This window comes from Ambystoma mexicanum, chromosome 2q (genome assembly GCF_040938575.1).
Source record: "Ambystoma mexicanum isolate Mex_15411 chromosome 2q, UKY_AmexF1_1, whole genome shotgun sequence".
Classification (NCBI taxonomy): domain Eukaryota; kingdom Metazoa; phylum Chordata; class Amphibia; order Caudata; family Ambystomatidae; genus Ambystoma; species Ambystoma mexicanum.
This window is the reverse complement of record NC_090924.1, coordinates 42602598-42625192: the sequence shown is the minus strand read 5'-3', so window position 1 is coordinate 42625192 and position 22595 is coordinate 42602598.

Here is a 22595-nt window from a genome sequence, read left to right as displayed (position 1 = left end):
CTGAGTGTCCCCAGAATGCACTGCGCACCAGCGCCATGTTTTAGCTCAAGCATCACAGGTGGGTATGATATCTGCTGAGAGTGTACACCCTAATGACATATGCCCTTTGCCTTGTGTGCTGGCAATGTGACCTGTACATGAGGTCATGCTGGGGGTCCACTTTGGCACTTAACATTTCTCAGCAGACATGAAGGTTGCACACAGTTGCATGCGCTGACTTACACAATAATATTGCTGTGCAACGGGTACATGCACCATTGCCCACCTACACTTGTATTCAGAGCCGGCTTTGTACGTGGCAGTATCCAAAGACACAATAGTTTTGCACTCACCGAAGCCAGTGAGGGTGCAAAATGTGGGGTTGTCACATCGCACAAACATGGAGCAGCCTTCCAAAGGCTGCCTCATTATGGTATGGCAGCGGTGCTCTGTTGAAATGATTAAATCCCCACTACAGCACTGGGGCAGGCCGCTTTCCATTTCAATAGGGAGCTTTGAAAATGACAGCTCCTGGGCACTCTTGTAGGACACCTCTGAGCTGGCATGTGGGGGGGTGGGGGTTCATCAACCCAGGCGCCCTCCAGATCACTGATCCCTGAACCGGAGTCTGCATGCATACACATAAGTTGGCATTGCCTTTGGGTGCCTTGCCATGTAGTGGTACCTTTCATTGTCCATTTAGCCCATCTGGGCTGAGGGAAACATATTTGGGATGGTCATTTTCCCAGTGCATTGTCAGAGGAAGGGAGGGACATTCACAAATTCTACTTGGCTGCTGACTTGGCTGCTGGCTCTAACCTCGGCACTCCAAGTCCCTCAATCCCCTCCATGTGGAGGATGGAGCTGGCAATCTCCTCCCAAAAGGTCAGGACAAGGGGTCCACAGTGCCTCCTGTGGCCAATAACTCCCACTGGTGTTTGGACAGGAGGATGATGACCCTGGCCTTCATATCGGTCCACCGCCTCCTGCAGTCCTCACCCTCCCATGGACTGTGCCCACAGCCATCATCTTGGTGCATATGCCTGACCAGATGTCTGACTTCCTTTGGCCAGATGTTTTCTGATGCTGGGAGCCAAACATCTCCTCAGCATGGGCCTGAAGCTCTGGCTCACTGAACTTTGACTTCCATAGCCTCAAATCAGGCACGTTCCTTTTTGGTTTTCCTAAAACATGTATTCCATGCTTGTCAGGAGCGTTACAAAAAGTGGTGGATTCAGGGTGCTATTTTTGCCAATGGTAATTCCGCAGGAGGAATTAGTGGCGAGTATATGGCACTCAATATAGGCTGAATTTCCATCATGGAAATTCCGCAGGATGGAATTATCATTACTGTCAATGGTGAGTGTGCTCTTCCACCAAGTTGTAATACAGCACTGAGTCCTTCAAACACTGCGACAGTAATGTTAATTCCGCTGAGGAGGAATTATGCCATAAATCTGTCTTGAAGTCATGCACACAGGTAATGTTTGGTCTACTGGCACTGCTAGTTCATTTACACACTAGTTTATATGAGAATGTTATTCAGCTATGGGCATGGCGTAGGGTCCCCCTAAGCTAGACAAGGGAATAGACTGAGGTTTTCATATCCGAAAAATAAGTCTGGACATCTTTGAAAAATGTGATGGTGAGCCGTTTATCATGAGGCAATGATAAGAAAACAAAATGGTGATTTCTCATATACTGCTTGTGATCCTGAATCCGTTTCATGTTACAGGGTTTACTGTTACCCAGATAAATGATGCTCATAACAGTCATTTGCGAGCTGTGCACATCTCAGCAACATATTCTTTATTCAGTTGTTAGCACACTCAATAGTACCCACGCTCATCTTCATTTTCAGAAGGCTCCATCCTCTAGCTTTCTTTCTGCTATTGATTTTAAAACCCCCTTATATCCAAAACCAAGAAGTTGGTAAATCCATTATACAACCCTTAATCCTTGAAAATGTGGATTGGCACCACATTGTCTACACGATTCAGATTCCTTCTTCTTTCTGAAGAAAATATGTGTCGTTTGGTATACGCATACATGTTTCCTTTGCGTAATTTCTTTCCAGTGGCAGCTGGTGAATTCTTTAAATGAAGGGGCGTCATTTTTTCTCCCAAATGTTCCCTAGCGACCAAGCGTATCAAGGGAGCCTGGACCTATCCAAGGGGGTTTGAGGGGGTTCTCCCCCAAGACATTCGTTTTAAATACTGTGTTAAAATGGTGCATTTTGCAGAGCACAAATTGGGTAAAAAGCCAGTTTGGAATTGGTTTTGTGGGATAACTTACGAAAATATCCAATAGATGCAAGTCACCAGCAGTGGACAAGAGAATTTCTCCAACACATTTTCATAATGCCTTTGCCCACAAATGTACCAGTATAAAAACATTTGGATGCTGACTTTGCCCTTACATTTCCATGCATTCTGCACCAATTTATGCCAGTATTACCATTTAAGAACATTCTCATGTTTTGTTTGTGCAGTTATGATACTATAATAAACCATGCCCATGCTTCTTCTGTCAATATATGGTGGTATCCCCACATAAGGACACACTCCAGTAGGCTTTACCATTAAAAATGCAAGCCACAGTATGAAAACATGTTCAAATTGGATGCCCCAAAATGCCAATCTAACTAAATAATAACTTATCATGCTTGCTTTATCAAACATGCTCAATACAAAATGTTATACGACAATAAGAAATGGCTATACTGGCTGCACCAAAATGCCAGCCCAGTAATGTAATAACATCATCATTTTACGTTTAATCAAAGGAGGGCGAATACAAAATGTCATTCCACAGTAGGGAAGGGCTAGACTAGCTACACCAAAATGCCAATCTAGCCACGCAATAAAGATTATGATTCTTGCTTTATCAAAGATGCCCAATACAAAATGTCATGTCAGCAGCTCACATGCACACAATCAATGTGATTATGTCTGTCAGCGTGGCCTGGGGGCCCAGGATGCAAGTGCGGTATTTTTTAAAGGCCTCTATAATAGATGCCTAGTAAAAAAATGTCATGCCTTCTTCCTCAGCCCCAAACACCTCAGATGCACACAATCAATGTGATAATGTGTGTATGTGAGGCGCTGGGGGCACAGTGGTCAGGCATTGTATTTTTTTTACAGGGCATCTATCATAGACGCCCATTAAAAAAATGACATGCCTGCAACCTGGACCCCTTCAACACCTAACACACAATTCTTTTTAACTGTACACTTCCTGGGAGTGCGCTTCCGGTATTCCTTTTCTGAACTTTTAAATCATACAAAAATACATCTTTGATTGGTTATGCACATCTTTGTTTATTATTTCCTTTCAGACATAAACTTTCTTCAAATAACCATATCCCTTTTGTCTCTCAACATGTGTTTCGCCACATTTTACGCACGTGGCTTATCAGGAGAGTTTTCTAATATAAAACAAGAGAAAAATTGTTTTGCTTCACTATATAAACCCAAATACACTCTTTATGTACAACAATGTGGGTGGTAGAGGCAAACCACCAATTAATATATTCATTTAGCATACTCACCAATTTTTTCGAATTCGGTAATATTCTCAACTTTTTTTTTTTTTAAATTCAAGATTTATTGATTTTATACGAATTCAACGATCACTTACACACAGAATTTGTCAGTAAGTTATTAGAAAGAGCATGTAAGGCAAGTACCATCCTCATATAGCATGTGCAATAATTCCTGAAAATAAAACAATATAACAAATAAGGTCCACAAAACCCAATCTCGCTCCCCCCCCCCTCTCTAATATCTTCAAGTACAGGATTGAAAAACAACATCAAACAATGAGACAACACCAGAAAGCTTCGAGTACAATTATGATATCCGACCAGGGCACATAACATGGCCCAAGGAACCGCCACAAGGAGAATCATTGTTCATTATCAATATTGACACAAATCGCAACAATATTCTGCACACATTGTCTTTACAAGGCATGTTTGGCTCTGAACTCAGACCAGGCACTTTCAACATCGGTAAGATCTCCGCGTAAGGCGGCGGTCAAGCATTCCATTCTATAGAGAGTTTGGGCAACCCCAAGCCATTCGGTTTTACTAGGGAGCTTGGGCCTCTTCCATACCATAGTGAGACAGGCTCGTGCAGCCATCAGCAGACCGTGTACCATCCTAGGTGCCTTTACAACTTTGTCCCCTGTTTCGATCAGACCAAACAGGATAAACATTGGCTGCTTCACCCTTTCTTCATTGTCCAGATCCCTGATCCAGCTAAGAACCTCCGACCAGTAAGTCTGAACCATTGCACACCCCCACCACATATGCCAATAACCAGCCCGCATCCCACAGCCCCTCCAACAGTATGGGCTAACCCCCTGATACATTTTGGCAAGCCTGATCAGGTCGTACTGCCATCTATACAATAGCTTTATGGCATGCAGTTTATACTGGCAGGATATAGAGGATTTCGCAGTGCGTCTGCAGATTTTTAGCCACAGTTTTTGCGAGATTTGTCTGCCCATATCTGCTTCCCATCTGCTCTTAAGCACCAAGGAGGGGGAAATATCGGCCTCGATCAGAGCCGAATACATAGCACTTATCAGACCACTGGAGCCCGTATATAGATCAAGGATCGTTTCAAATGGGGTAAGATCCCTCTGCAATTGGTCCTTCCAGATTGACCTTGTCATTACCCCTTTGAGTCTCAAATACAGGAAGACTGAAAGCGTGCCTATGCCAAGCGCCTCCTGGAGCTCCTGTATGGTTATAAAGGTTCCGTTGCGCCATAATTGGCCCGCTCTTTCCAGCCCCGCTTGATACCATGTTTCATAGCTTCCCGGTTCTGGGATTGCATCTCGGATCCCTAGTGACCAAAGGTGACCCAAGGGAGATGGCCATGTCGTGACTCCCATCATTTTCCTGCCGGGATTCCATATTGCCCACAATGTACCTAAGATAGGGTGGGATCTGACTCTCTCACGCAATTGAGATCTGGGAACCCATAACCATTCGGACACAATAAAGGGACGAAGGTGATAATTATCCAGCGCTATCCACTGGGGTTCCGAACGTTGCCTAAAGTGTGGGACAAGAACCCTAAGTTGCGCCGCACTGTAATATGTCTCCATGTCCGGGAGGCCCACTCCTGCGTTATCTTTGCGGAGCTGGAGTAAGGATCTCGGAATCCTAGGCCTCTGGCCCTGACATAGGAAGGTCAAAAACATTTTTCTCACTTCCATGAAGTATTCCGGGGGCATCCTAACGGGGAGCATCTGAAACAAATATAATATTTTAGGGAGAAAGACCATCTTTATGGCATTTAAACGGCCCATCCAGGAGATTGTGAGCTTAGACCACCGTTGGCTATCTTTCTGTAGGGCGAGTGACAATGGTGGGAAGTTAGCTCCATATAAGGAGTCAAGATCGCGGGTGACATTAATGCCCAAGTAACGGAGGGTAGTAAGGCTGACTTGAACTCCTAGCGGGGCAAAGCGTACGATCTCGGAATCCCTACTTTTATCAATCGGGAGGAGGACTGACTTCCCTGTGTTGATTTTTAAGCCGGCCAGTGCACTGTATTCCTCAATTATGTTAAGCGCAGCTGGGATCGAGTCTAAGGGGTCAGTCAGGTGAAGCAAGATATCATCCGCGTATAGCCCCAGTTTGTACTCCCTGTCTCCCACCGTGATGCCCTTAACTCTACCGTCACTCCTTAGTTTCTGCGCCAATGGTTCGAGGGACATCACAAACAATATTGCTGACAGTGGGCAACCCTGTCTCGTTCCTCTTTCAAGGGGAAACCAGCGTGAGTATCCTCCATTCACCACCACCGACGTCGTGGGGGAGGTGTACAATGTTTTAATGGCGCGGCAGAGTTTCGGTCCCAACCCGTTTGACACCAACACTCTTTCTAAAATGTCCCATGACACCTTATCAAAAGCCTTCTCGGCATCCAACGACAAAAGAGATGGGTCCCCCTTCATTCCCTGTGCCTCGTGAAGTAAGTGAAGTGTTTTCCTCATGGTATCCGCGCCCTGCCTGCCAAGAACAAAGCCAACTTGATCAGAGTGTATCAGTCTAGGAAGATATGTTTCGAGCCGAGCCGCAATGACTCTAGCATACACCTTAGCATCGATGTTAAGAAGCAAGATGGGTCGATAAGAACTACAGTATTTGGGATCTCGACCTTCCTTAGGAATTACAGCCAGGAGGGCCTGAGAGAAGGACGGGGGGCCTGACCCGTATTAAAGATATGGTTAAACAAGGATGCTAGGAAGGGGGCAAGAAGGGTGGAGAATGCTTTATAGAAACCTGGCGTAAATCCGTCATCCCCTGGGGCTTTCCCTATTTTCAGCCTCTTAATGGCACTCGCAACTTCATCCTCAGTGACCGGTGCATCTAGGGATTCGGCCTCTGTACCTGTGAGTGTGGGAAGACGCGCTCCCTCAAGAGATGCGTCTATGCTTCCTATAGGGGGAGGGGGGTCACACATATATAAGTCTTCATAGAAGTAGGCAAATGCCCCTTGTATGTCCTCCGGGGACGTGACAGTCGTATCTATAAGAGTGCCATCAGTCCTCTCAATTCGATCGACCCATCTTTCCGCCTTCTGTGCACGGAGGCGAGCTGCTAACAGAGCATCTGCTTTATCCCCCTTCTCATAATATTTTTGCTTAAGGCACTGTAAGGTCTGGGCTGTTTTGCCAGCAATAAGTATCCTCAATTCTTCTCTGAGTTGTTTAGCTTCAGTTAAATACCTAGGTCTATCAGACGGGGAGGACTGCGCCAGGTTCTGAGCCACGTTAAGCCTCTCCCTAATGGCCCTCTCTATCAAAGCATGTTCCCTTTTCTTTCGGCCCCTTCCCTTATAAGGACTCCCCTCCAAGTAGCCGTGGCTGCTTCCCACACAGCTACCTTCCCTACTTCCCCTGTATCATTAGTGGAAAAGAATTGCTCGATCTCAGTTTCAAAGGTTCCCCTAAAGACCGGGTCAGCCCAGAGGGATTCGTTACACCTCCATTTGGTATTCCGGGGTGCCAGCTCATTCCAAGATATATCAATTGCAACCATGTCATGGTCTGACCATGCAGAGGGATATATAGTGGCAGCTTGCAGCACACGCAGAAGATCGTTGGAGAGAAAAATATAGTCGATGCGTGTGAGTGTGTCGTGGGGGAGGGAGTGAAAGGTAAAACCTCTATCCAACGGATGCAGGTATCGCCAGCTATCAACAAGGCCATAAAGATCAAGGGTAGACTTAATGTCAGCCTCAGTTCGAGTATTGGGCGGATCTAATGCGTCGGCCCTGGTCTGTCTGTCAATAGAACTGTCCATCCATGTATTAAAGTCCCCACCCAGGACCGTGTGCCCCTTAGCCATATTAAAGACCTTTTCAGAGATTTTATGAAGGAACCGATTTTGCCCCTGATTGGGTGCGTAAAGCATAGCCAGAGTAATTGTTGTGCCCCATATATTACCCACAACCATGATCGCCCTACCCTCAGTGTCCGTCCATATGTCAAGAACTGTCATCCGAAGGCATTTGCGAACCAGAATCCCCACCCCTGCCTTTTTCAGTATACCCGAGCTCCAGTAGGCGAGCCCAATCCCCCGTGACGGGATGGCTCTCTCCTCACCCCTCCGATATCTCATTTCTTGAAGGAACAAGATGTCTACATTCGATCTCCTGAATTCCCTGGCCACCATTGATCGTTTCGTGGGAGAGTTCAAGCCTTTGACGTTAAGTGTGCAAATGCGTAATGTGTCCCTACGGGGTGTAAGTGCCATCGTAAGTATAGTCAGAGGTCGTGGGCGGCCATTCCGTCTGTGCCATGGCACATATCCTGCCGGCCATCGCAATGCATCGGTCATTGTTATAAGAGTGGATCCCAGAAAATCCCATGGAGGCCGACGACCAAATCGTTCGGCGCGTACAATAGACCTCAGTGTGTCCAAGGTGCATCTGCGCATCTATTGGATCAAGATTGATGCAAAATGTGTGTTCTTCAACCACCCACTCCCCCACCCCCCTCCCCATCCCCAACGCATTCGGCGCCCGATTCGCCCAGGTTGACATCACCCAGCCGAACTCGGACCACCAGTGAAGACCGCAAAACAGGCGGTCCTACCATAATAAAGTCACATATATCAGTGAGCCCCCAACTTTTGTGTGCACCTAACGCTAACAATAATTCAATAACAGAGTCATCAACCCTCCCCCAGGAGCCAACGCAATGTGAGTATTACTCCATATCACATTCCGAGCGTCTGAGACACACAGAGCTAACACATGGAGAAAGTGACCTCTCACAATTTGGCCTGCAGGCCATCTATGGAAGTCGCAAACCAGGAGGTTGACTCTTATGCATGAATCCATAACCTCCTCGGCAGAATAATTTGATCAATTTTCCTTTTACCCTAAGGTATGCCAAAGCACTTCAGGCACATTGTCAGTGTTCCATGTCCTGGGAAGTGTTCATCTTTCTAAATTTCCTAGAACCTGGAATCTTCCTCCGCCGTGGAGCCTTGGTTTTCCATTCGCCACCAGATTTCCCTTGATCCTCATGAGAAGAGGCACCTTCCGGCGGACCTATCAGATCCGATATGCAGTCAACAATATCTTTCTCCGAGACAAGTCTTAATGTCAAGCCTTCCCATTCGAAGGTGAGGGAGAATGGGTATCCCCATCGGTACCTGACGCCCCTGTCCTTCAACATTTTCGTGATCGGAGAGCACTTTTTCCTCATTGCTAGTGTGAGGGATGACAGGTCCTGGTAGAGAGAAATGACAGAGTCCTCCAAGGACAATTGTGGGGCGTTTCTGGCCTTGTCCAAGACTCGTGCTCTGTCCGCATAGTTATGAAATCGAGCCAGGACCGATCTCGGGCCCCCCGGTCTACCTCCAGCCCTATGGATTCGGTCAACTTTAGGTGCATCAATCGAGTCGTCGTTATAGAGGAGCTTCAAGATTGCGTGTAATGATTGCTTCAGGTCCAGCTCGGTTTCACCCTCTTTCTCAGGAACACCAAAGACTCGAATATTGTTACGACGCTCCCTGTTTTCGAGGTCGTCGACCTTAAGACGCAATTCGTCTTCTCTGTTCGATATTTCTGCAATGCGGTGATCCATCTGTGCTTCCAGTACATTCAGAGATGTTTGGTTGTGCTCAACCTGCTCGAGCCTGTCGTCCATTTTGTCCATCCTCTGTGTGATCTTATCTATCCTGCTACCAATATCTGCTCGCATGCCCCTCATTTCAGCAAGCAAATCAGCTACGCCCGCTTTGGTCGCGGCAGCCTCGGACCCTGCTGTTGACATCATAGAAATCGAAGAGGGCCCTGGGGATCTAGCAATTGGTGAAAACGTATATTTCGCCAACTTGGTCTTAGGGTCCATGGAGGGTGGCACCCCGAAGCACTCAGCAGGGTAAAAAACGTCCTAGCGGTCTTCTATCAATGTAACGTTAGCACCCGTTCAGTCGTGGGATAGCGCAGAGGACCTTCGACGTACAATACTTCTGATGCAGACACAAGCCACCAGAACCTCACGGATCTTGTTCCAATATTTACTTGTAGAGATGTGCATATAAGGTGGCGCAGCAGGGGAAGTCTAGTATGGACTCTCCAGATGGAGGGACAGCAGTCCAGTGACAGTACACGGGAGCCACTGACCATTCGGTTTCAAGCAGATCACTCCAGGGAGAGACGCAAGTATGTGTCGGCGTATCCAGCAAGCACGGTGAGGTACGTGCAGAGGGCTTGCGGAGGGCACACGCCCTAACAGACAGGGGCCTAGCCCCCAATCCCACGTCAGCCAGAGGAGATCCGCGAGAACCCAGGGGTGTGCTGCCAGCGCGCGGCGTAGATTTTCGTGAAGAGTCCTCGCAATGTTAGCTGCTTGGTATGCGGGGGTACTCGAGGAGGCACACGCCCCAACCTTTTGGGGGCCCAACCATCAGTTCCAGTGATCCTCTGGGGTAGAGGTGGATGCGGCACGAAACCGCGTACTGCAGAAAAAATGATGGCAGAGGATACAGTCCAAACCGAGGGACCACCATCCACGGTGTCGCTCAAAGTGCAGGGTGTCTGAACATAGCCACGTCCGCTGGGGAGGAGATAACACAGGGCACTCCGGAGCCCCACGTCCCCGCAAACCGTCTCTCCTCCTCCGGTCAAAGTGCGCGGCTCCTCCTCCAACCCTCCTCTCTGGTTATGCAGCCAAAGCGTGTCGCCTCTCAGGCAGCGAGTGCCGTTCCCGCGACACCGGGGAGGGCCCCCTTGGAGGGTAGGTAAGGGGGAGGATGAGGCCCCGCCGCGCCACCAGGCCGAGGACAGGCCGGCAGAGACCGGCAGTGGAGGGGACAGCTGCCCCGTGATGCAGGGGGGGAGGAGGGATCCGCTTACCGTGCCGCGGTGGGGGTGTCGGCGAGCCCCAAGAGGGGGCTCCCAGCCACACAGAGCAGCAGTGCACAGCAGGTTCCTCACGGAGCTCCAGGAACCGCGCCGGGTCAGTCACAGAAGGCGGCTCTCCCCGCGTATGCTCAGGCCTGCAATGGAAGATCTGCGGCTCGCACGCCGCACCGAAGGCCTCAGAGCTCCGATGTTAATTTCACCACGATGCCGCCTTCGATTTTCTCCGGGTTTTCTCCCAGGTGGGGGGGACACCGTCCCATGCCTCTCGTTCGAGAATCAGCTCTGGAGGGGGTCTCGAAGTGGGGGCTCACTGCCACTTTCCGGACCCTGTGTACAGAGCTCACATGGAGAGGCGACTCATCCGTGCGCCCCCTGGTGGCCGAACATATTCTCAACTTTTGAATCCTTTTTTTAAAGTTATTTTTTTCCCCATTTGTAGCAAAACATTTATCCTTTCTTATCTTCCAAAAAAAATATATGGGATGTCTGTGAAAACCAAAAGTAAAATAAACAAAGTTTTACGCTTAGGTTAAGTTTAAATAATCCCTATAGTTTTGGTGTCATAAAGTATCTCTTTGTCTGCTCTCCTCACCTTATTTATCCCGGTGCGATTGCCTTCAATCCTTCTCAGTCCGTGCTACTGTGAGAGTGCTTTGAATCCTCTTATTGATACTCGCGGGCCCGCTATGCGTGACGTCATCACGCCGCGCAACGCAATGACGTCATGCGTTACGTTGCGCGATGACGTCACGTGTTTTTCCTACACGGCCGGCGGCCATCTCGGTTTTTGAATAAGCTGTGTGTTTTGCTTTATTTCAAAGACACTAATTCAAAGTCATGGCACTTTTCCAAAAGTAAGTTTGGGTCAGTATTAACTGTCTATATATAGAGTGAAAATTGGTTTTTCCACCATTTTAGCCCAAAAAAAATGTTAAACTTATTTTCAAAAAGTAATTAGGCAGAGAGGTTCTAAGTATAACTCGTGGTATTGCAATTATATGTCTCTTATTTTTATACGTGTAAATGAATATGTGAACTCTCTCAAATTACTTTTCTCTTAGATTCTCCTATATCAGTATTCATTTTGAATTTTGTTAAACATTTTCACAACCCCCAAACAATTTTAAATTTCAAACAGAATTTCAAAAAGCGAATCATTACAACCAATAACTCATTTCATTATCTGAATTTAACCCTGTATTGCAAGTGTCCAAGATACAGATCCATTTTGCTTCTCTTCTCCTTAATTGTAGCTCTCTGTTGCCTCCTCTCTCAATGCTTTCAATTTTTTCTATGAACAGAAACTTGATACCCTTAATATCAGTTGCTTTATGTTCTTGATTAAAGTGAATTGCCATAGGTTATCTTGTGTCCTTATTTTTAATAGCTCTAATATGTTCTTGTAATCTGATTTTCAGTACTCTGATAGCACTTCCCATGTATTTCTTATTACATATGCATGTAATTGTATAGATCACATACTTGGTGTTGCAATCAATAAATTGTTTTAGTTTGTGAATTTTTCCATTTGGTAGCCTTATCTCTTTTACACCATTTTCCATTTGGTCACAGCTTCCACAACTCCCACACTTGTGGGTTCCTGTTGGTGCCGGTACTTGTAAAAATTGACTTAAAACTTCCATTTTTTCTTCTTTTATTTGACTGGGGCTGATTTTTTGCTTTAAAGTTGGTGCCCTTCTATAAATTATCCTGGGTTTAGCTTCTATATACTGCTTTAACATTTCATCGCTTTGCAAAATATTCCAATGTTTTGTCAGGAATTTTTTCAAAAGATGAGCTTCACTATTGAAAGTCGTTATGAAGTCTACTTTTTCTTCTCTTTTCTTCACCATTCTTGGTTTGTCCTTTAGTAGTTCAGTTCTAGGTACTTTTTCAGCTTTGTAGATAGCTTTGTCCACATCTTGATTTCAGTAACCTCTCTGTATGAATTTTTCTTTGATCAATTTAACATGATTTTCATATTTTTCATTTGAACTACAGTTTCGTTTTGTTCTCAGAATTTCACCATATGGTATATTTTTGATTATATGCTTCACGTGATTGCTTTCAGCATGTAGTACTTTATTTACTGAATTTGGCTTTATATATAGATCTGTTAGGATCTTTTCCCCATCTGTATAGATTAGCAGATCCAAAAATTCTATTTTTTTAGAACTCATTTTTTCAGTAAATGTAATATTATAATCATTTGCATTCAGATATCGGATGTAGTCAAAAAAATCTTTTTTATCTCCATTCCATATCATAAGAATATCATCCATATATCTTCCCCAATAGGTTATGTATCTATTTGTAAATGCTGTATGTTGCCATGCGTGGTTGATCTCAAAGTGTCCCATGAATAGGTTTGCATAGGACGGTGCAAACTTGGGAAGAAATCGGCTTACTCTCTGAAGATGAATATCATTATTTGAACAATACCCATCCAATTATGCCAATAATATATTTTTTGCCAAAGATCCATAAAACATTTGAACAATTTCTAACCTGTAGACCAATCATCAATGGCATAGGTTCATTAACAGAAAGAGTTTCCCAATATATTGATTTACACCTTCAGCCTTTAACAACTAATCTGTCATCATACCTGAGAGACAGTAAACATGTTATACAACAACTGGAAGAAATACCTTCGGAAGAAAGTTTTCTTTTTGTAACTATGGACGTGGTATCCTTATATACCAGTATAGAACATTTAAAAGGGCTTGAAACAACTGAGTTCTTTTTGAAAACTAGATCAATTTTGTTCCTCCAACAAAATTCAATGATTCTAGAAATGTTGCATTTTGCTTTAACCAACAACATCTTTTTGTTCAATAAACAAATCTACAGACAAGAACAAGGCACAGCAATGGGGGCCAAGTTTGCACCGTACTATGCAAACCTATTCATGGGACACTTTGAGATCAACCACGCATGGCAACATACAGCATTTACAAATGGATACATAACCTATTGGGGAAGATATATCGATCATATTCTTATGATATGGAATGGAGATAAAAAAGAACTTTTTGACTACATCAGATTTCTGAATGCGAATGATTATAATATTAAATTTACTGAAAAAATGAGTTCTGAAAAAATTGAATTTTTGGATCTGCTAATCTATACAGATGGGGAAAAGATCCTAACAGATCTATATATAAAGTCAACTTTAGTAAATAAAGTACTACATGCTGAAAGCAATCACGTGAAGCATATAATCAAAAATATACCTTATGGTGAAATTCTGAGAACAAAACGAAACTGTAGTTCTAATGAAAAGTACGAAAATCATGTTAAATTGCTCAAAGAAAAATTCATACAGAGAGGTTACAGAAATCAAGATGTGGACAAAGCTATCTACAAAGCTGAAAAAGTACCTAAAACTGACTACTAAAGGACAAACCAAGAATGGTGAGAAAAAGAGAAGAAAAAGTAGACTTCATAACGACTTTCAATAGTGAAGCTCATCTTTTGAAAAAATTCCTGACAAAACATTGGAATATTTTGCAAAGCGATGAAATGTTAAAGCAGTATATAGAAGCTAAATCCAGGATAATTTATAGAATGGCACCAACTTTAAAACAAAAAATCAGCCCAATCATATGAAAGAAGAAAAAATTGAAGTTTTAAGTCAATTTTTACAAGTACCGGCACCAACAGGAACCCACAAGTGAGGGAGTTGTGGAATCTGTGACTGAATGGAAAATGGTGTAAAAGAGGTAAGGCTATCAAATGGAAACATTCACAAACTAAAACAATTTATTAACTGCAACACCAAGTATGTGATCTATACAATTACATGCATATGTAATAAGAAATACGTGGGAAGTACTATCAGAGTACTGAAAATCAGATTACAAGAACATATTAGAGCTATTAGAAATAAGGACACAAGATACCCTATGGCAATTCACTTTAATCAAGAACATAAGGCAACTGATATTAAGGGTATCAAGTTTCTGGGCATAGAATAAATTGAAAGCATGGAGAGAGGAGGCTACAGAGAGCTACAATTAAGGAGAAGAGAAGCGAAATGGATCTGTATCTTGGACACTTGCAATACAGGGTTAAATTCACATAATGAAATCAGTTATTGGTTGTAATGATTTGCTTTTTGAAATTCTGTTTGAAATTTAAAATTGTTTGGGGGTTGTGAAAATGTTTTAAAAAATTCAAAATGAATACTGATATAGGAGAATCTAAGAGAAAAGTAATTTGAGAGAGTTCACATATTCATTTACACGTATGAAAATTAGAGACATATAATTGCAATACCTCGAGTTATACTTAGAACCTCTCTGCCCAATTACTTTTAGAAAATAAGTTTAAACATTTTTTTGGGCTAAAATGGTGGAAAAACCAATTTTCACTCAATATATAGACAGTTACTACTGACCCGAACTTACTTTGGGAAAAGTGCCATGACCTTTAATTAGTGTCTTTGAAATAAAGCAAAATACACAGCTTATTCAAAAACCAAGATGGCCGCCAGCCGTGTAGGAAAAACATGTGATGTCATCGCGCAACGTAACGCATGACGTCATTGCGTTGTGCGGCGTGATGACGTCACGCGTAGCGGGCCCGCGAGTATAAATAGGAGGATTCAAATCACTCTCACAGTAGCACGGACTGAGAAGAATTGAAGGCAATCGCACCGGGATAAATAAGGTGAGGAGAGCAGACAAAGGGATACTTTATGACACCAAAACTATAGGGATTATTTAAACTTAACCTAAGCTTAAAACTTTGTTTATTTTACTTTTGGTTTTCACAGAAATCCCATATATTTTTTCTGGAAGATAAGAAAGGATAAATGTTTTACTATAAATGGGGAAAAAAATAACTTTAATAAAAGGATTCAAAAGTTGAGAATATTACCGAATTCGAAAAAATTGGTGAGTATGCTAAATGAATATATTAATTGGTGGTTTGCCTCTACCACCCAAATTGCTGTACATAAACAGTGTATTTGGGTTTATATAGTGAAGCAAAAAAATGTTTCTCTTGTTTTATATTAGAAAACTCTCCTGATGAACCACGTGCGTAAAACGTGGAGAAACACGTGTTGCGAGACAAAAGGGATATGGTTATTTGAAGAAGAAAGTTTATGTCTGAAAGGAAATAATAAACAAAGATGTGCATAACCAATCAAAGATATATCTTTGTATGATTTAAAAGTTCAGAAAAGGAATACCGGAAGCGCACTCCGAGGAAGTGTAGAGTTAAAAAGAATTGTTTGTTTTATATTGCAGTAGCCACAATATACACTCCAACAGGTGCAGCATCCAGGTAACAAAGAAATGATTGACTACTGCACAGTAAGAAATCGCCAATTATAGGAAATCAAAGCCGCAAAGGACTGCAAAATCTATACAAACACCAAAAACACGCACACAATCAATGTGATTATGTGCATATGTGAGGCACTGGTGGCCTAATTGGCAGGCAAGGTATTTATTTATTAGGTATCTACCATAGATGGCTAGTAAAAAAAAATATCATACATGTCCACTTGGCCCCCCTTCGGCCTGTCGGCAGGGGGATTGTGCAACAAAGGCATTTTTATAATGTAATTGTTGTACAAACATTCTCCTCTCCCACCCTCCAAAATCCGCTTCCCGGCGATACAGAAACAGCCCTTCAAGTGCAGGGGTTACCTGGGAGCCAGTGCAGGTGTGCAGATGGTGGGGGACCTGTACCTGAGATCAGAGAGTAGCCAGGTGACCAGTGCAGTTTCAGTCAGGAGTTCAGCAGCAGAGAGGAGGAGAGACAGCAGAAGCAAGGAGGAAGGATGCTTCCGGAACTGGAGATGGTTCTCCTCAAGTTTCAGGGAGGCAGGGACGCTGCTCTAGAGGGAGGCCCTAGCTGAAGAAGGAGAACTACCACCAACTCATTGCTTGGAGAAGCGACTGACCCTGAGGGAGTCGGAAGTGGATGAATGAAGAGCTTGAGAAGGAAGATATTTAAGAAGTGAGAGGTATTGAGGCCCCAGGTCCCAGAAGACCTTGTAGACAATTCAGAGGGTGTTGAACTTAATCCTCGCAGCCACTGGAAGCCAGTGCAGGGATTTCAGTCCTGGAAAGATACGATCCCTGGGCTTGAGGCCAAGGACAAGTCTTGCAGTCCTGTTCTGGATGAGTTGTAGAGGACGGAGAGTAGAGGCAGGAAGGTTAAGAAAGAGGTTGTTGCAATAGTCCATCCTAGAAAGAGCCACAGCTCTGGAGACAGTGAGCTCCTAGGGGAATGAGAGGAAGGGAAGAATACCTCTGAGGAGGTGCAGCTGGTAGTGTGACTTCTTAGAGACGTCAGAGATATGAGGAGAGAAGGAGAGAGTGGAGTCGAAGATGAAAGGTTGAATACAGGTGCACACCTCAAATTCAATGAATATAAGAATATTCTTTACAAACTGTTTAGATTAGTTTTGGGTGCGGGGGAGGAACTGGGGCCATGGCACAAAACCCCAACATTAGAAAACAAAGAAGCAGAGGATTCAGTCTAGGAAATGTGTGGACTAAGTCCACTACTCAATTTAAAGAATGGTATCGGAAAATAATGTAGACCAGATAATTCAATTCTGTACAACAGAGTCGAAGATGACCCTGAGGTTTTTAGCATCACAGGTGGGAGAAGGAGGATGGCAAAGAGAGGCTGGCCAGAGAGCGACAGGAAAGAAGGGAGAGATCAGGCGTGCCATTGAGGAGAATCTCAGTCTTACTGGCATTAAGTCAGAGATCATAGGTGGCACATCACTCCTGGATAGCGGACAGACAGAGATGAGAGAAGGAGAAAAGGTGGCTAAAGGGAGCCTGAAAATGAGCTGAGTGTGATCTGCATAGCACTGAAAGTTGGGGCACAGAGCGTCAATACTGTGGGCAAGAAGTGCCAGGTATTGGTTGAACAGCCAGGGAGAGAGGTAAGACTCCTGTGGAACACCACATGTAGAGATAGAGATAGAGGAGAGGAAGGACCCTAGTTGGACCTTGGAGGGTCGATCAGAGAGGAAAGAGGTCAGCCAAGCCAGGTCCTCATCTGTGATACCGAGGTTATCATGGAGATGGTTGAGCAGGATGGCATGGTTGACCATGTCAAAGGCAGAAGAGAGATCAAGTAAGATGAGGACGCAGGCGGTATTAGAGTAAAGGTTGGGGAGCATGTCTTCACAGATGTTCAGGAGAGCAGTTTCTGTGCTTCTGGCAACTCTGAAGCCAGATTGATGGTCATGGAGACAGCCAACCAATTCAGTGTGAAGATTAACCTGGGAGATGGCCAGCTTTTCCAGGAGTTTGCCCAGGAAAGGAGTGATGGAGATTGGGCGGCAATTAGCAGGGCAGGAGGGGTCGCCGGAGGGTTTCTTAAGAAGAGGGTGCACAAGGGAGTGCTTCAGGGGGGAAGACAAGACTCCAGTGGTGAAGGATTGGTTGCTGATGTCAGCCACAGCAGGTGCCAAGGTGTCAATGTGTTCCTTGATGGTTTTGGAGGAATAAGGAAGAACTTGTTTTGATGAGACTTTCATAGATCAGACTTGTCTAGAAACCTCGTCTGGGGAGAACAGGGGAAAGGCAGAGAATGAGGGAGGAGAGGTGGCTGCGGAAGGGCCAGAGAAAGAGAGGGGAGTGGAGAGAGGTGGAGCAGAGGAAGAGGGAGAGGACAGGGTTTCCTGAGTTTTAGAGATGAAATGAGAAGCCAGGGCTGTGCAGAGGGAATGGGAGGGGACAGGAGAGGTATAGACTGCAGAAGGATTGGCCAGCTCATTGCAAAATTAAAAGAATTTGGCCGAGTTGATGAATGCCGCAAAGACACGGGCTTGGATCAGGGCTCTCTTCTTGTTGTGGACAGAGAGCCAATATTATCTTTGGAGCAGGCTGCAGGCCATATTATCAAAGGATGTACAGGAAGCACGCCATTTCCTCTCAGCCACCCTGCACTTGTGTTTAAGGGTGACGAGGTCTGAGTCGTACCAGGAGTTGCACTAAGCTTTGGGCTTCAAGTGGATCTTCATGACAGGGGCAAGAACATCAAGAGTGTCAGATATGGCAGAGTGGAGCATAGAAAGGGATGTGTCAGGGTGTGAGTCAGCTGAAGGGAGAGGGGGGGTGGGAAAGTGGAGGCGAAAGCCTCAACTGACACACACTTCATTGGTCAGATAACAGAGAACGTAGGTGGCAATGCTGGAGTAGGCTTGGCCAGAGGGGTGGAGAAAGTGAGCTTGGAGGAAAGAAACTGTGTTTCCCTTTGACAGTACAAGCCAGACCAGGAGCGCTACCTCGGCTGCAGAATGTAGCTGGTTTGGATCCACCATAATGGGTGGTATGCCAACACCCCCTAGCCCATTATGGAAGAGACACCACTGCTGCACAAATACCTCCTCCAAGACCGAGCCCACACATTCATATACAGATGGACACAAGCAATCACGTACCCAGTCTCTCGCAAACATTAACAAGGCACCCACCAGAACACTTCACTCAAAAAGATATATGATTGTGTATATCTATGTGGTTGAAGTGTTCAAGTGGGTGTCATGTGAATGATTAAGTAAGCTGTATCGGTGCGTATCTGCTTCTGTGCATGTGTATTTGAAAGTATGCGTGTGTGTGTGGGGGGGGCTTGGAGGGGCCATTGGTATGATATGATATGGCATTTACAATGCGTCTGTTCACAAGTGTTTCTAGATGCGACAAGCCAAGGGGGGAAACAAAGGGAGGACAAAACAACAATCGTACTAGGACCTGTGCCATTCAGAGCACACAAGAACATAGAGGGGGGAGGGGAGAAGTGCCGAAGGTAGGGGGTGGATGGAGAAGTACAGGACCAAGGAGAAAACAAGAGTGCAGCCAATTGGTGACTAGTGCAGGTACTCATAAGTGCAGCCATTGGGTTGCAGATAGGTGCAAGAGAGGGGACTGAGGGTTGCAGATACAGACCACAAGTGCAGAGCTGCCAAGAGGCAGTGCAGGATTGCAGCTGGACAGGGAGGGACGTGGCCCAAGTTCAGAGGGTGGCCAGGTGACCAGTGCATGGATAATGAAAGAGATCAGCAAGGGAGAGAAAGAGAAAAGACAGAAGCAAAGAGAAATGTCTTGAGTTGCTTCTGGAACCATAGATGGTTCTGCTCACATTTCAGAGAGGTAGGGAGGATGTTGTAGAGGGAGGCATTAGCAGAAGAAAGAGATCTGCACCCAACTCTTTGCTTGGAGAAGTGACTGACTCTCATATAGTTGGAGGTGGAGGAGCAGAGGGCTTGAGAAGGCAGATATTTAGGAAGAGAGAGTTTGAAGTAGCGAGGCCCCAGGCCCCAGAAAGCCTTGTGTACAATGCAGAGGTTCTTGAAATTGATCCTTGCCGCTACTTGGAGTCAATGAAGAGATTTCAGAGCTGGAGAGATACGATCCCTGAGCTTGAGGCCAAGGAAAAGTCTTGCAGTCCTGTTGTGTATGAGTTGTACAGGACAGAGAGAAGAGGCGGGAAGATTAAGAAATATGCTGTTGCAATAGTCCATCCTAGAAAGTACCAGAGCTCTGGAGACAGTGAGCTTCTGGGGGAAAGTGAGGAAGGGAAGAATACCTCTGATAATTGAACAGACGCTGCAACGCAAGTAGACCAAGTATTCTTAAGGCTGGCTATATGTAGCATATAGATTGCAGGCAGTACCGCCAACATATATGTATATAGAGTTCTGGATTTTTGACGATATATAGTAAGCATGTCTCCATGAAGGAAGACGGATTGGAAGCTACGTGTGTCGCAGCAAAGAAAAGGTTTGAATTTGAAGCAAGACCAAAGAGGCTATCTGGCTTTGTGTCAAAGATTGGTAGCAGCCAAGAACTGGTTATCAGCTGCAAAGAACAGTAAAATGTGAAAAGCTGAGGCATCCCTTGATAAATTGCAGAGAGAGAACACCATTGGTGCCAAGTTTCTTTATTAAAGACAATTAAAGGCTTAATATGAGCAAATTCATGGCCTCTGATCACGTGAGCTGAGGGTGAAAATAGACGAGGGGCATGATGCACCAGATTGAAGATAGCGAGTGTTCACACTCCTTTATATTCCCAGAGGCGAGCATCTACTACAAGGTCGAGTTCAAAGACAATGTGCATGGCAGATGGCAGGAGTGATGAGAGATATTGGGCTAATTGGGTGGGGACACTCACCAGCCTGGACACGTAAAAAAAGGATGTTAACCATAATAGCGCACCAAGGTCCACCTTTACAAGATGTTGCATATTATCCAGCAGAATGCCATGGTCCACTGTATCAAATTTCGCAGACAGGTCAGGCATTACAAGCAGGGAGAGTTTTCCTGCATTCCCAGCCTGCGACATCTCATCCCAAACTGCCATCAATGCCATCTCTGACCCATGTAAGGGACGAAATCCAGATTGTAAAGGGAGAAGAAGGCCATGGTCCTCGATATGGTCCTGCAGTTGTTTAGTAAACACTTTTTCCAAAATTTTGCCTGGCCAGGGAAGGCCTGCAATTGCCCGATAGTTGTTCTCCGTATGATCATGTTTTTTCGCTATAAATGTTACCATCAGCGCCAGGATGTGATTAAGTTTGCTGTGTGCGCGTTTATAAATATTTCAAATTGAAGTTCACCCACAAGCATCTTGGGTACCAGCTTATGTGCTGCTAGAGCATCGAATTTCCCAGCAGGGTACAAGCGTGCCAACCAATTATAGAAGGCTGTATAATGAAGGGCCGTATAGTTTGAGAGCCAATGAAGTGCTGTGTTTCTAATTACTGTCGAAGATGACTTGCACTAGGGTAGGACATAACTTCCCCACCTGACTTTAGAGACCCAATGACGATCCTATCCCATTTAGAAACTATACTTAGACTTCCCCTTGAGCCAACCACAATCTCCCATAGGTGTTCGTAGTTTGCCACGTAGTATAATATCACATATGATACAACATGTTACCTTGTTTAAAAGAGCCTCTAGGGTTCACGTGGTAGCATGTCGATGGTTGACATAAAGACCCATTGTCCTATGGACTCTAGTGCTTCGGACGATCGAGTGGCCTTCACCCTTCCCCATCTAGCCAGAAGATTGTGATATTTCCTGTGGAGAGTGGCCAATATATAATTCTTGCAAGGAAATCGATACAGGTGGGACGGGTCCCTCTTTGACAAAATTCCTCCTGGTTTCCACAGGCGCTTTGCGGTTGGAAGGTGAAAGTGGTCGATTGGAGAGGGGAGTCAATACCCAAGGTCTCGAGCTAAAAGATCAAATGGTGAGAAGACTAAGTGGAATGGCAAATTGAGGGCATGGGATTTGTGGTAGTTTAAAAAGTAACGGGGACTTAGAAAACAGTGTAAGAAAAGTAATGAGTGATGCTTTTTGTGTATATAGATAAGAAATAAGGAGATAAGCCCAAGGAGTCCTGGTTCAAGGGAATTTCAGATGAAGTCGTTATGCACTATATTTTGGGGCAGAGATAAGGAAACATTTCTTAGGATTAATGTGAAGAGTCAACTAGTCTGTCTGTTTGTATTTGTGTAATATTGAGGTGTGGAAGAGCGACAATAGAGTGAAGAGAACTAAGAGAAGGTTGGGAAGACATATTATCTAGCTAGAAAAGTTGTCGGTACCGACTTAAAGCTAGACTGAGACTATTGGACAACAGGGGATTTGAGCTGCGATTTGTTGGGGCTTGCTGTTTGTTGGGGATTTGTTGTTTTTATAAATGCATATCTGCAAGATAAGATGTTCATGCCATGGCCACAAGGGGAATCTTTGGCAAAGGCAGTATTGCAACACATGACCACAAACTTGCACGCTGCAAACACAGGAAAGAAATTAGAGAAGAGGTTAGCTATTTTAGAGCTTTGGAAGATGTAGCAGGAAGAGAGAGAGGATCCGCCATCTGAGGATTGGATGCTTAACCAGTGTGAAGAGAAAGGTTTCGAGCCTTCTGCTCCCCTTGCCTCACTTGAAGTAAAAGGCATTAGTATAGAAAGCACAGGATTGTATCCCTTAAAGGAACTCAAAGTGGTGATCGGGTATAGTAATCCAATATACAAACTGCCTGCTTATAGCAGTGATGATAGTCCAGAGGAGACTAAGAGAAAAGTGGAGACCTTTAAGGCCTTTCAAACCAGGGAAGAGAAAGGTGAGCGATCAAATGTATCGACAGATATAGAATGAGAAATTAAGAGATGTAAAGGAGAAAAGGAGAAAGCTGACGAGGTAACGCTCATACAGAA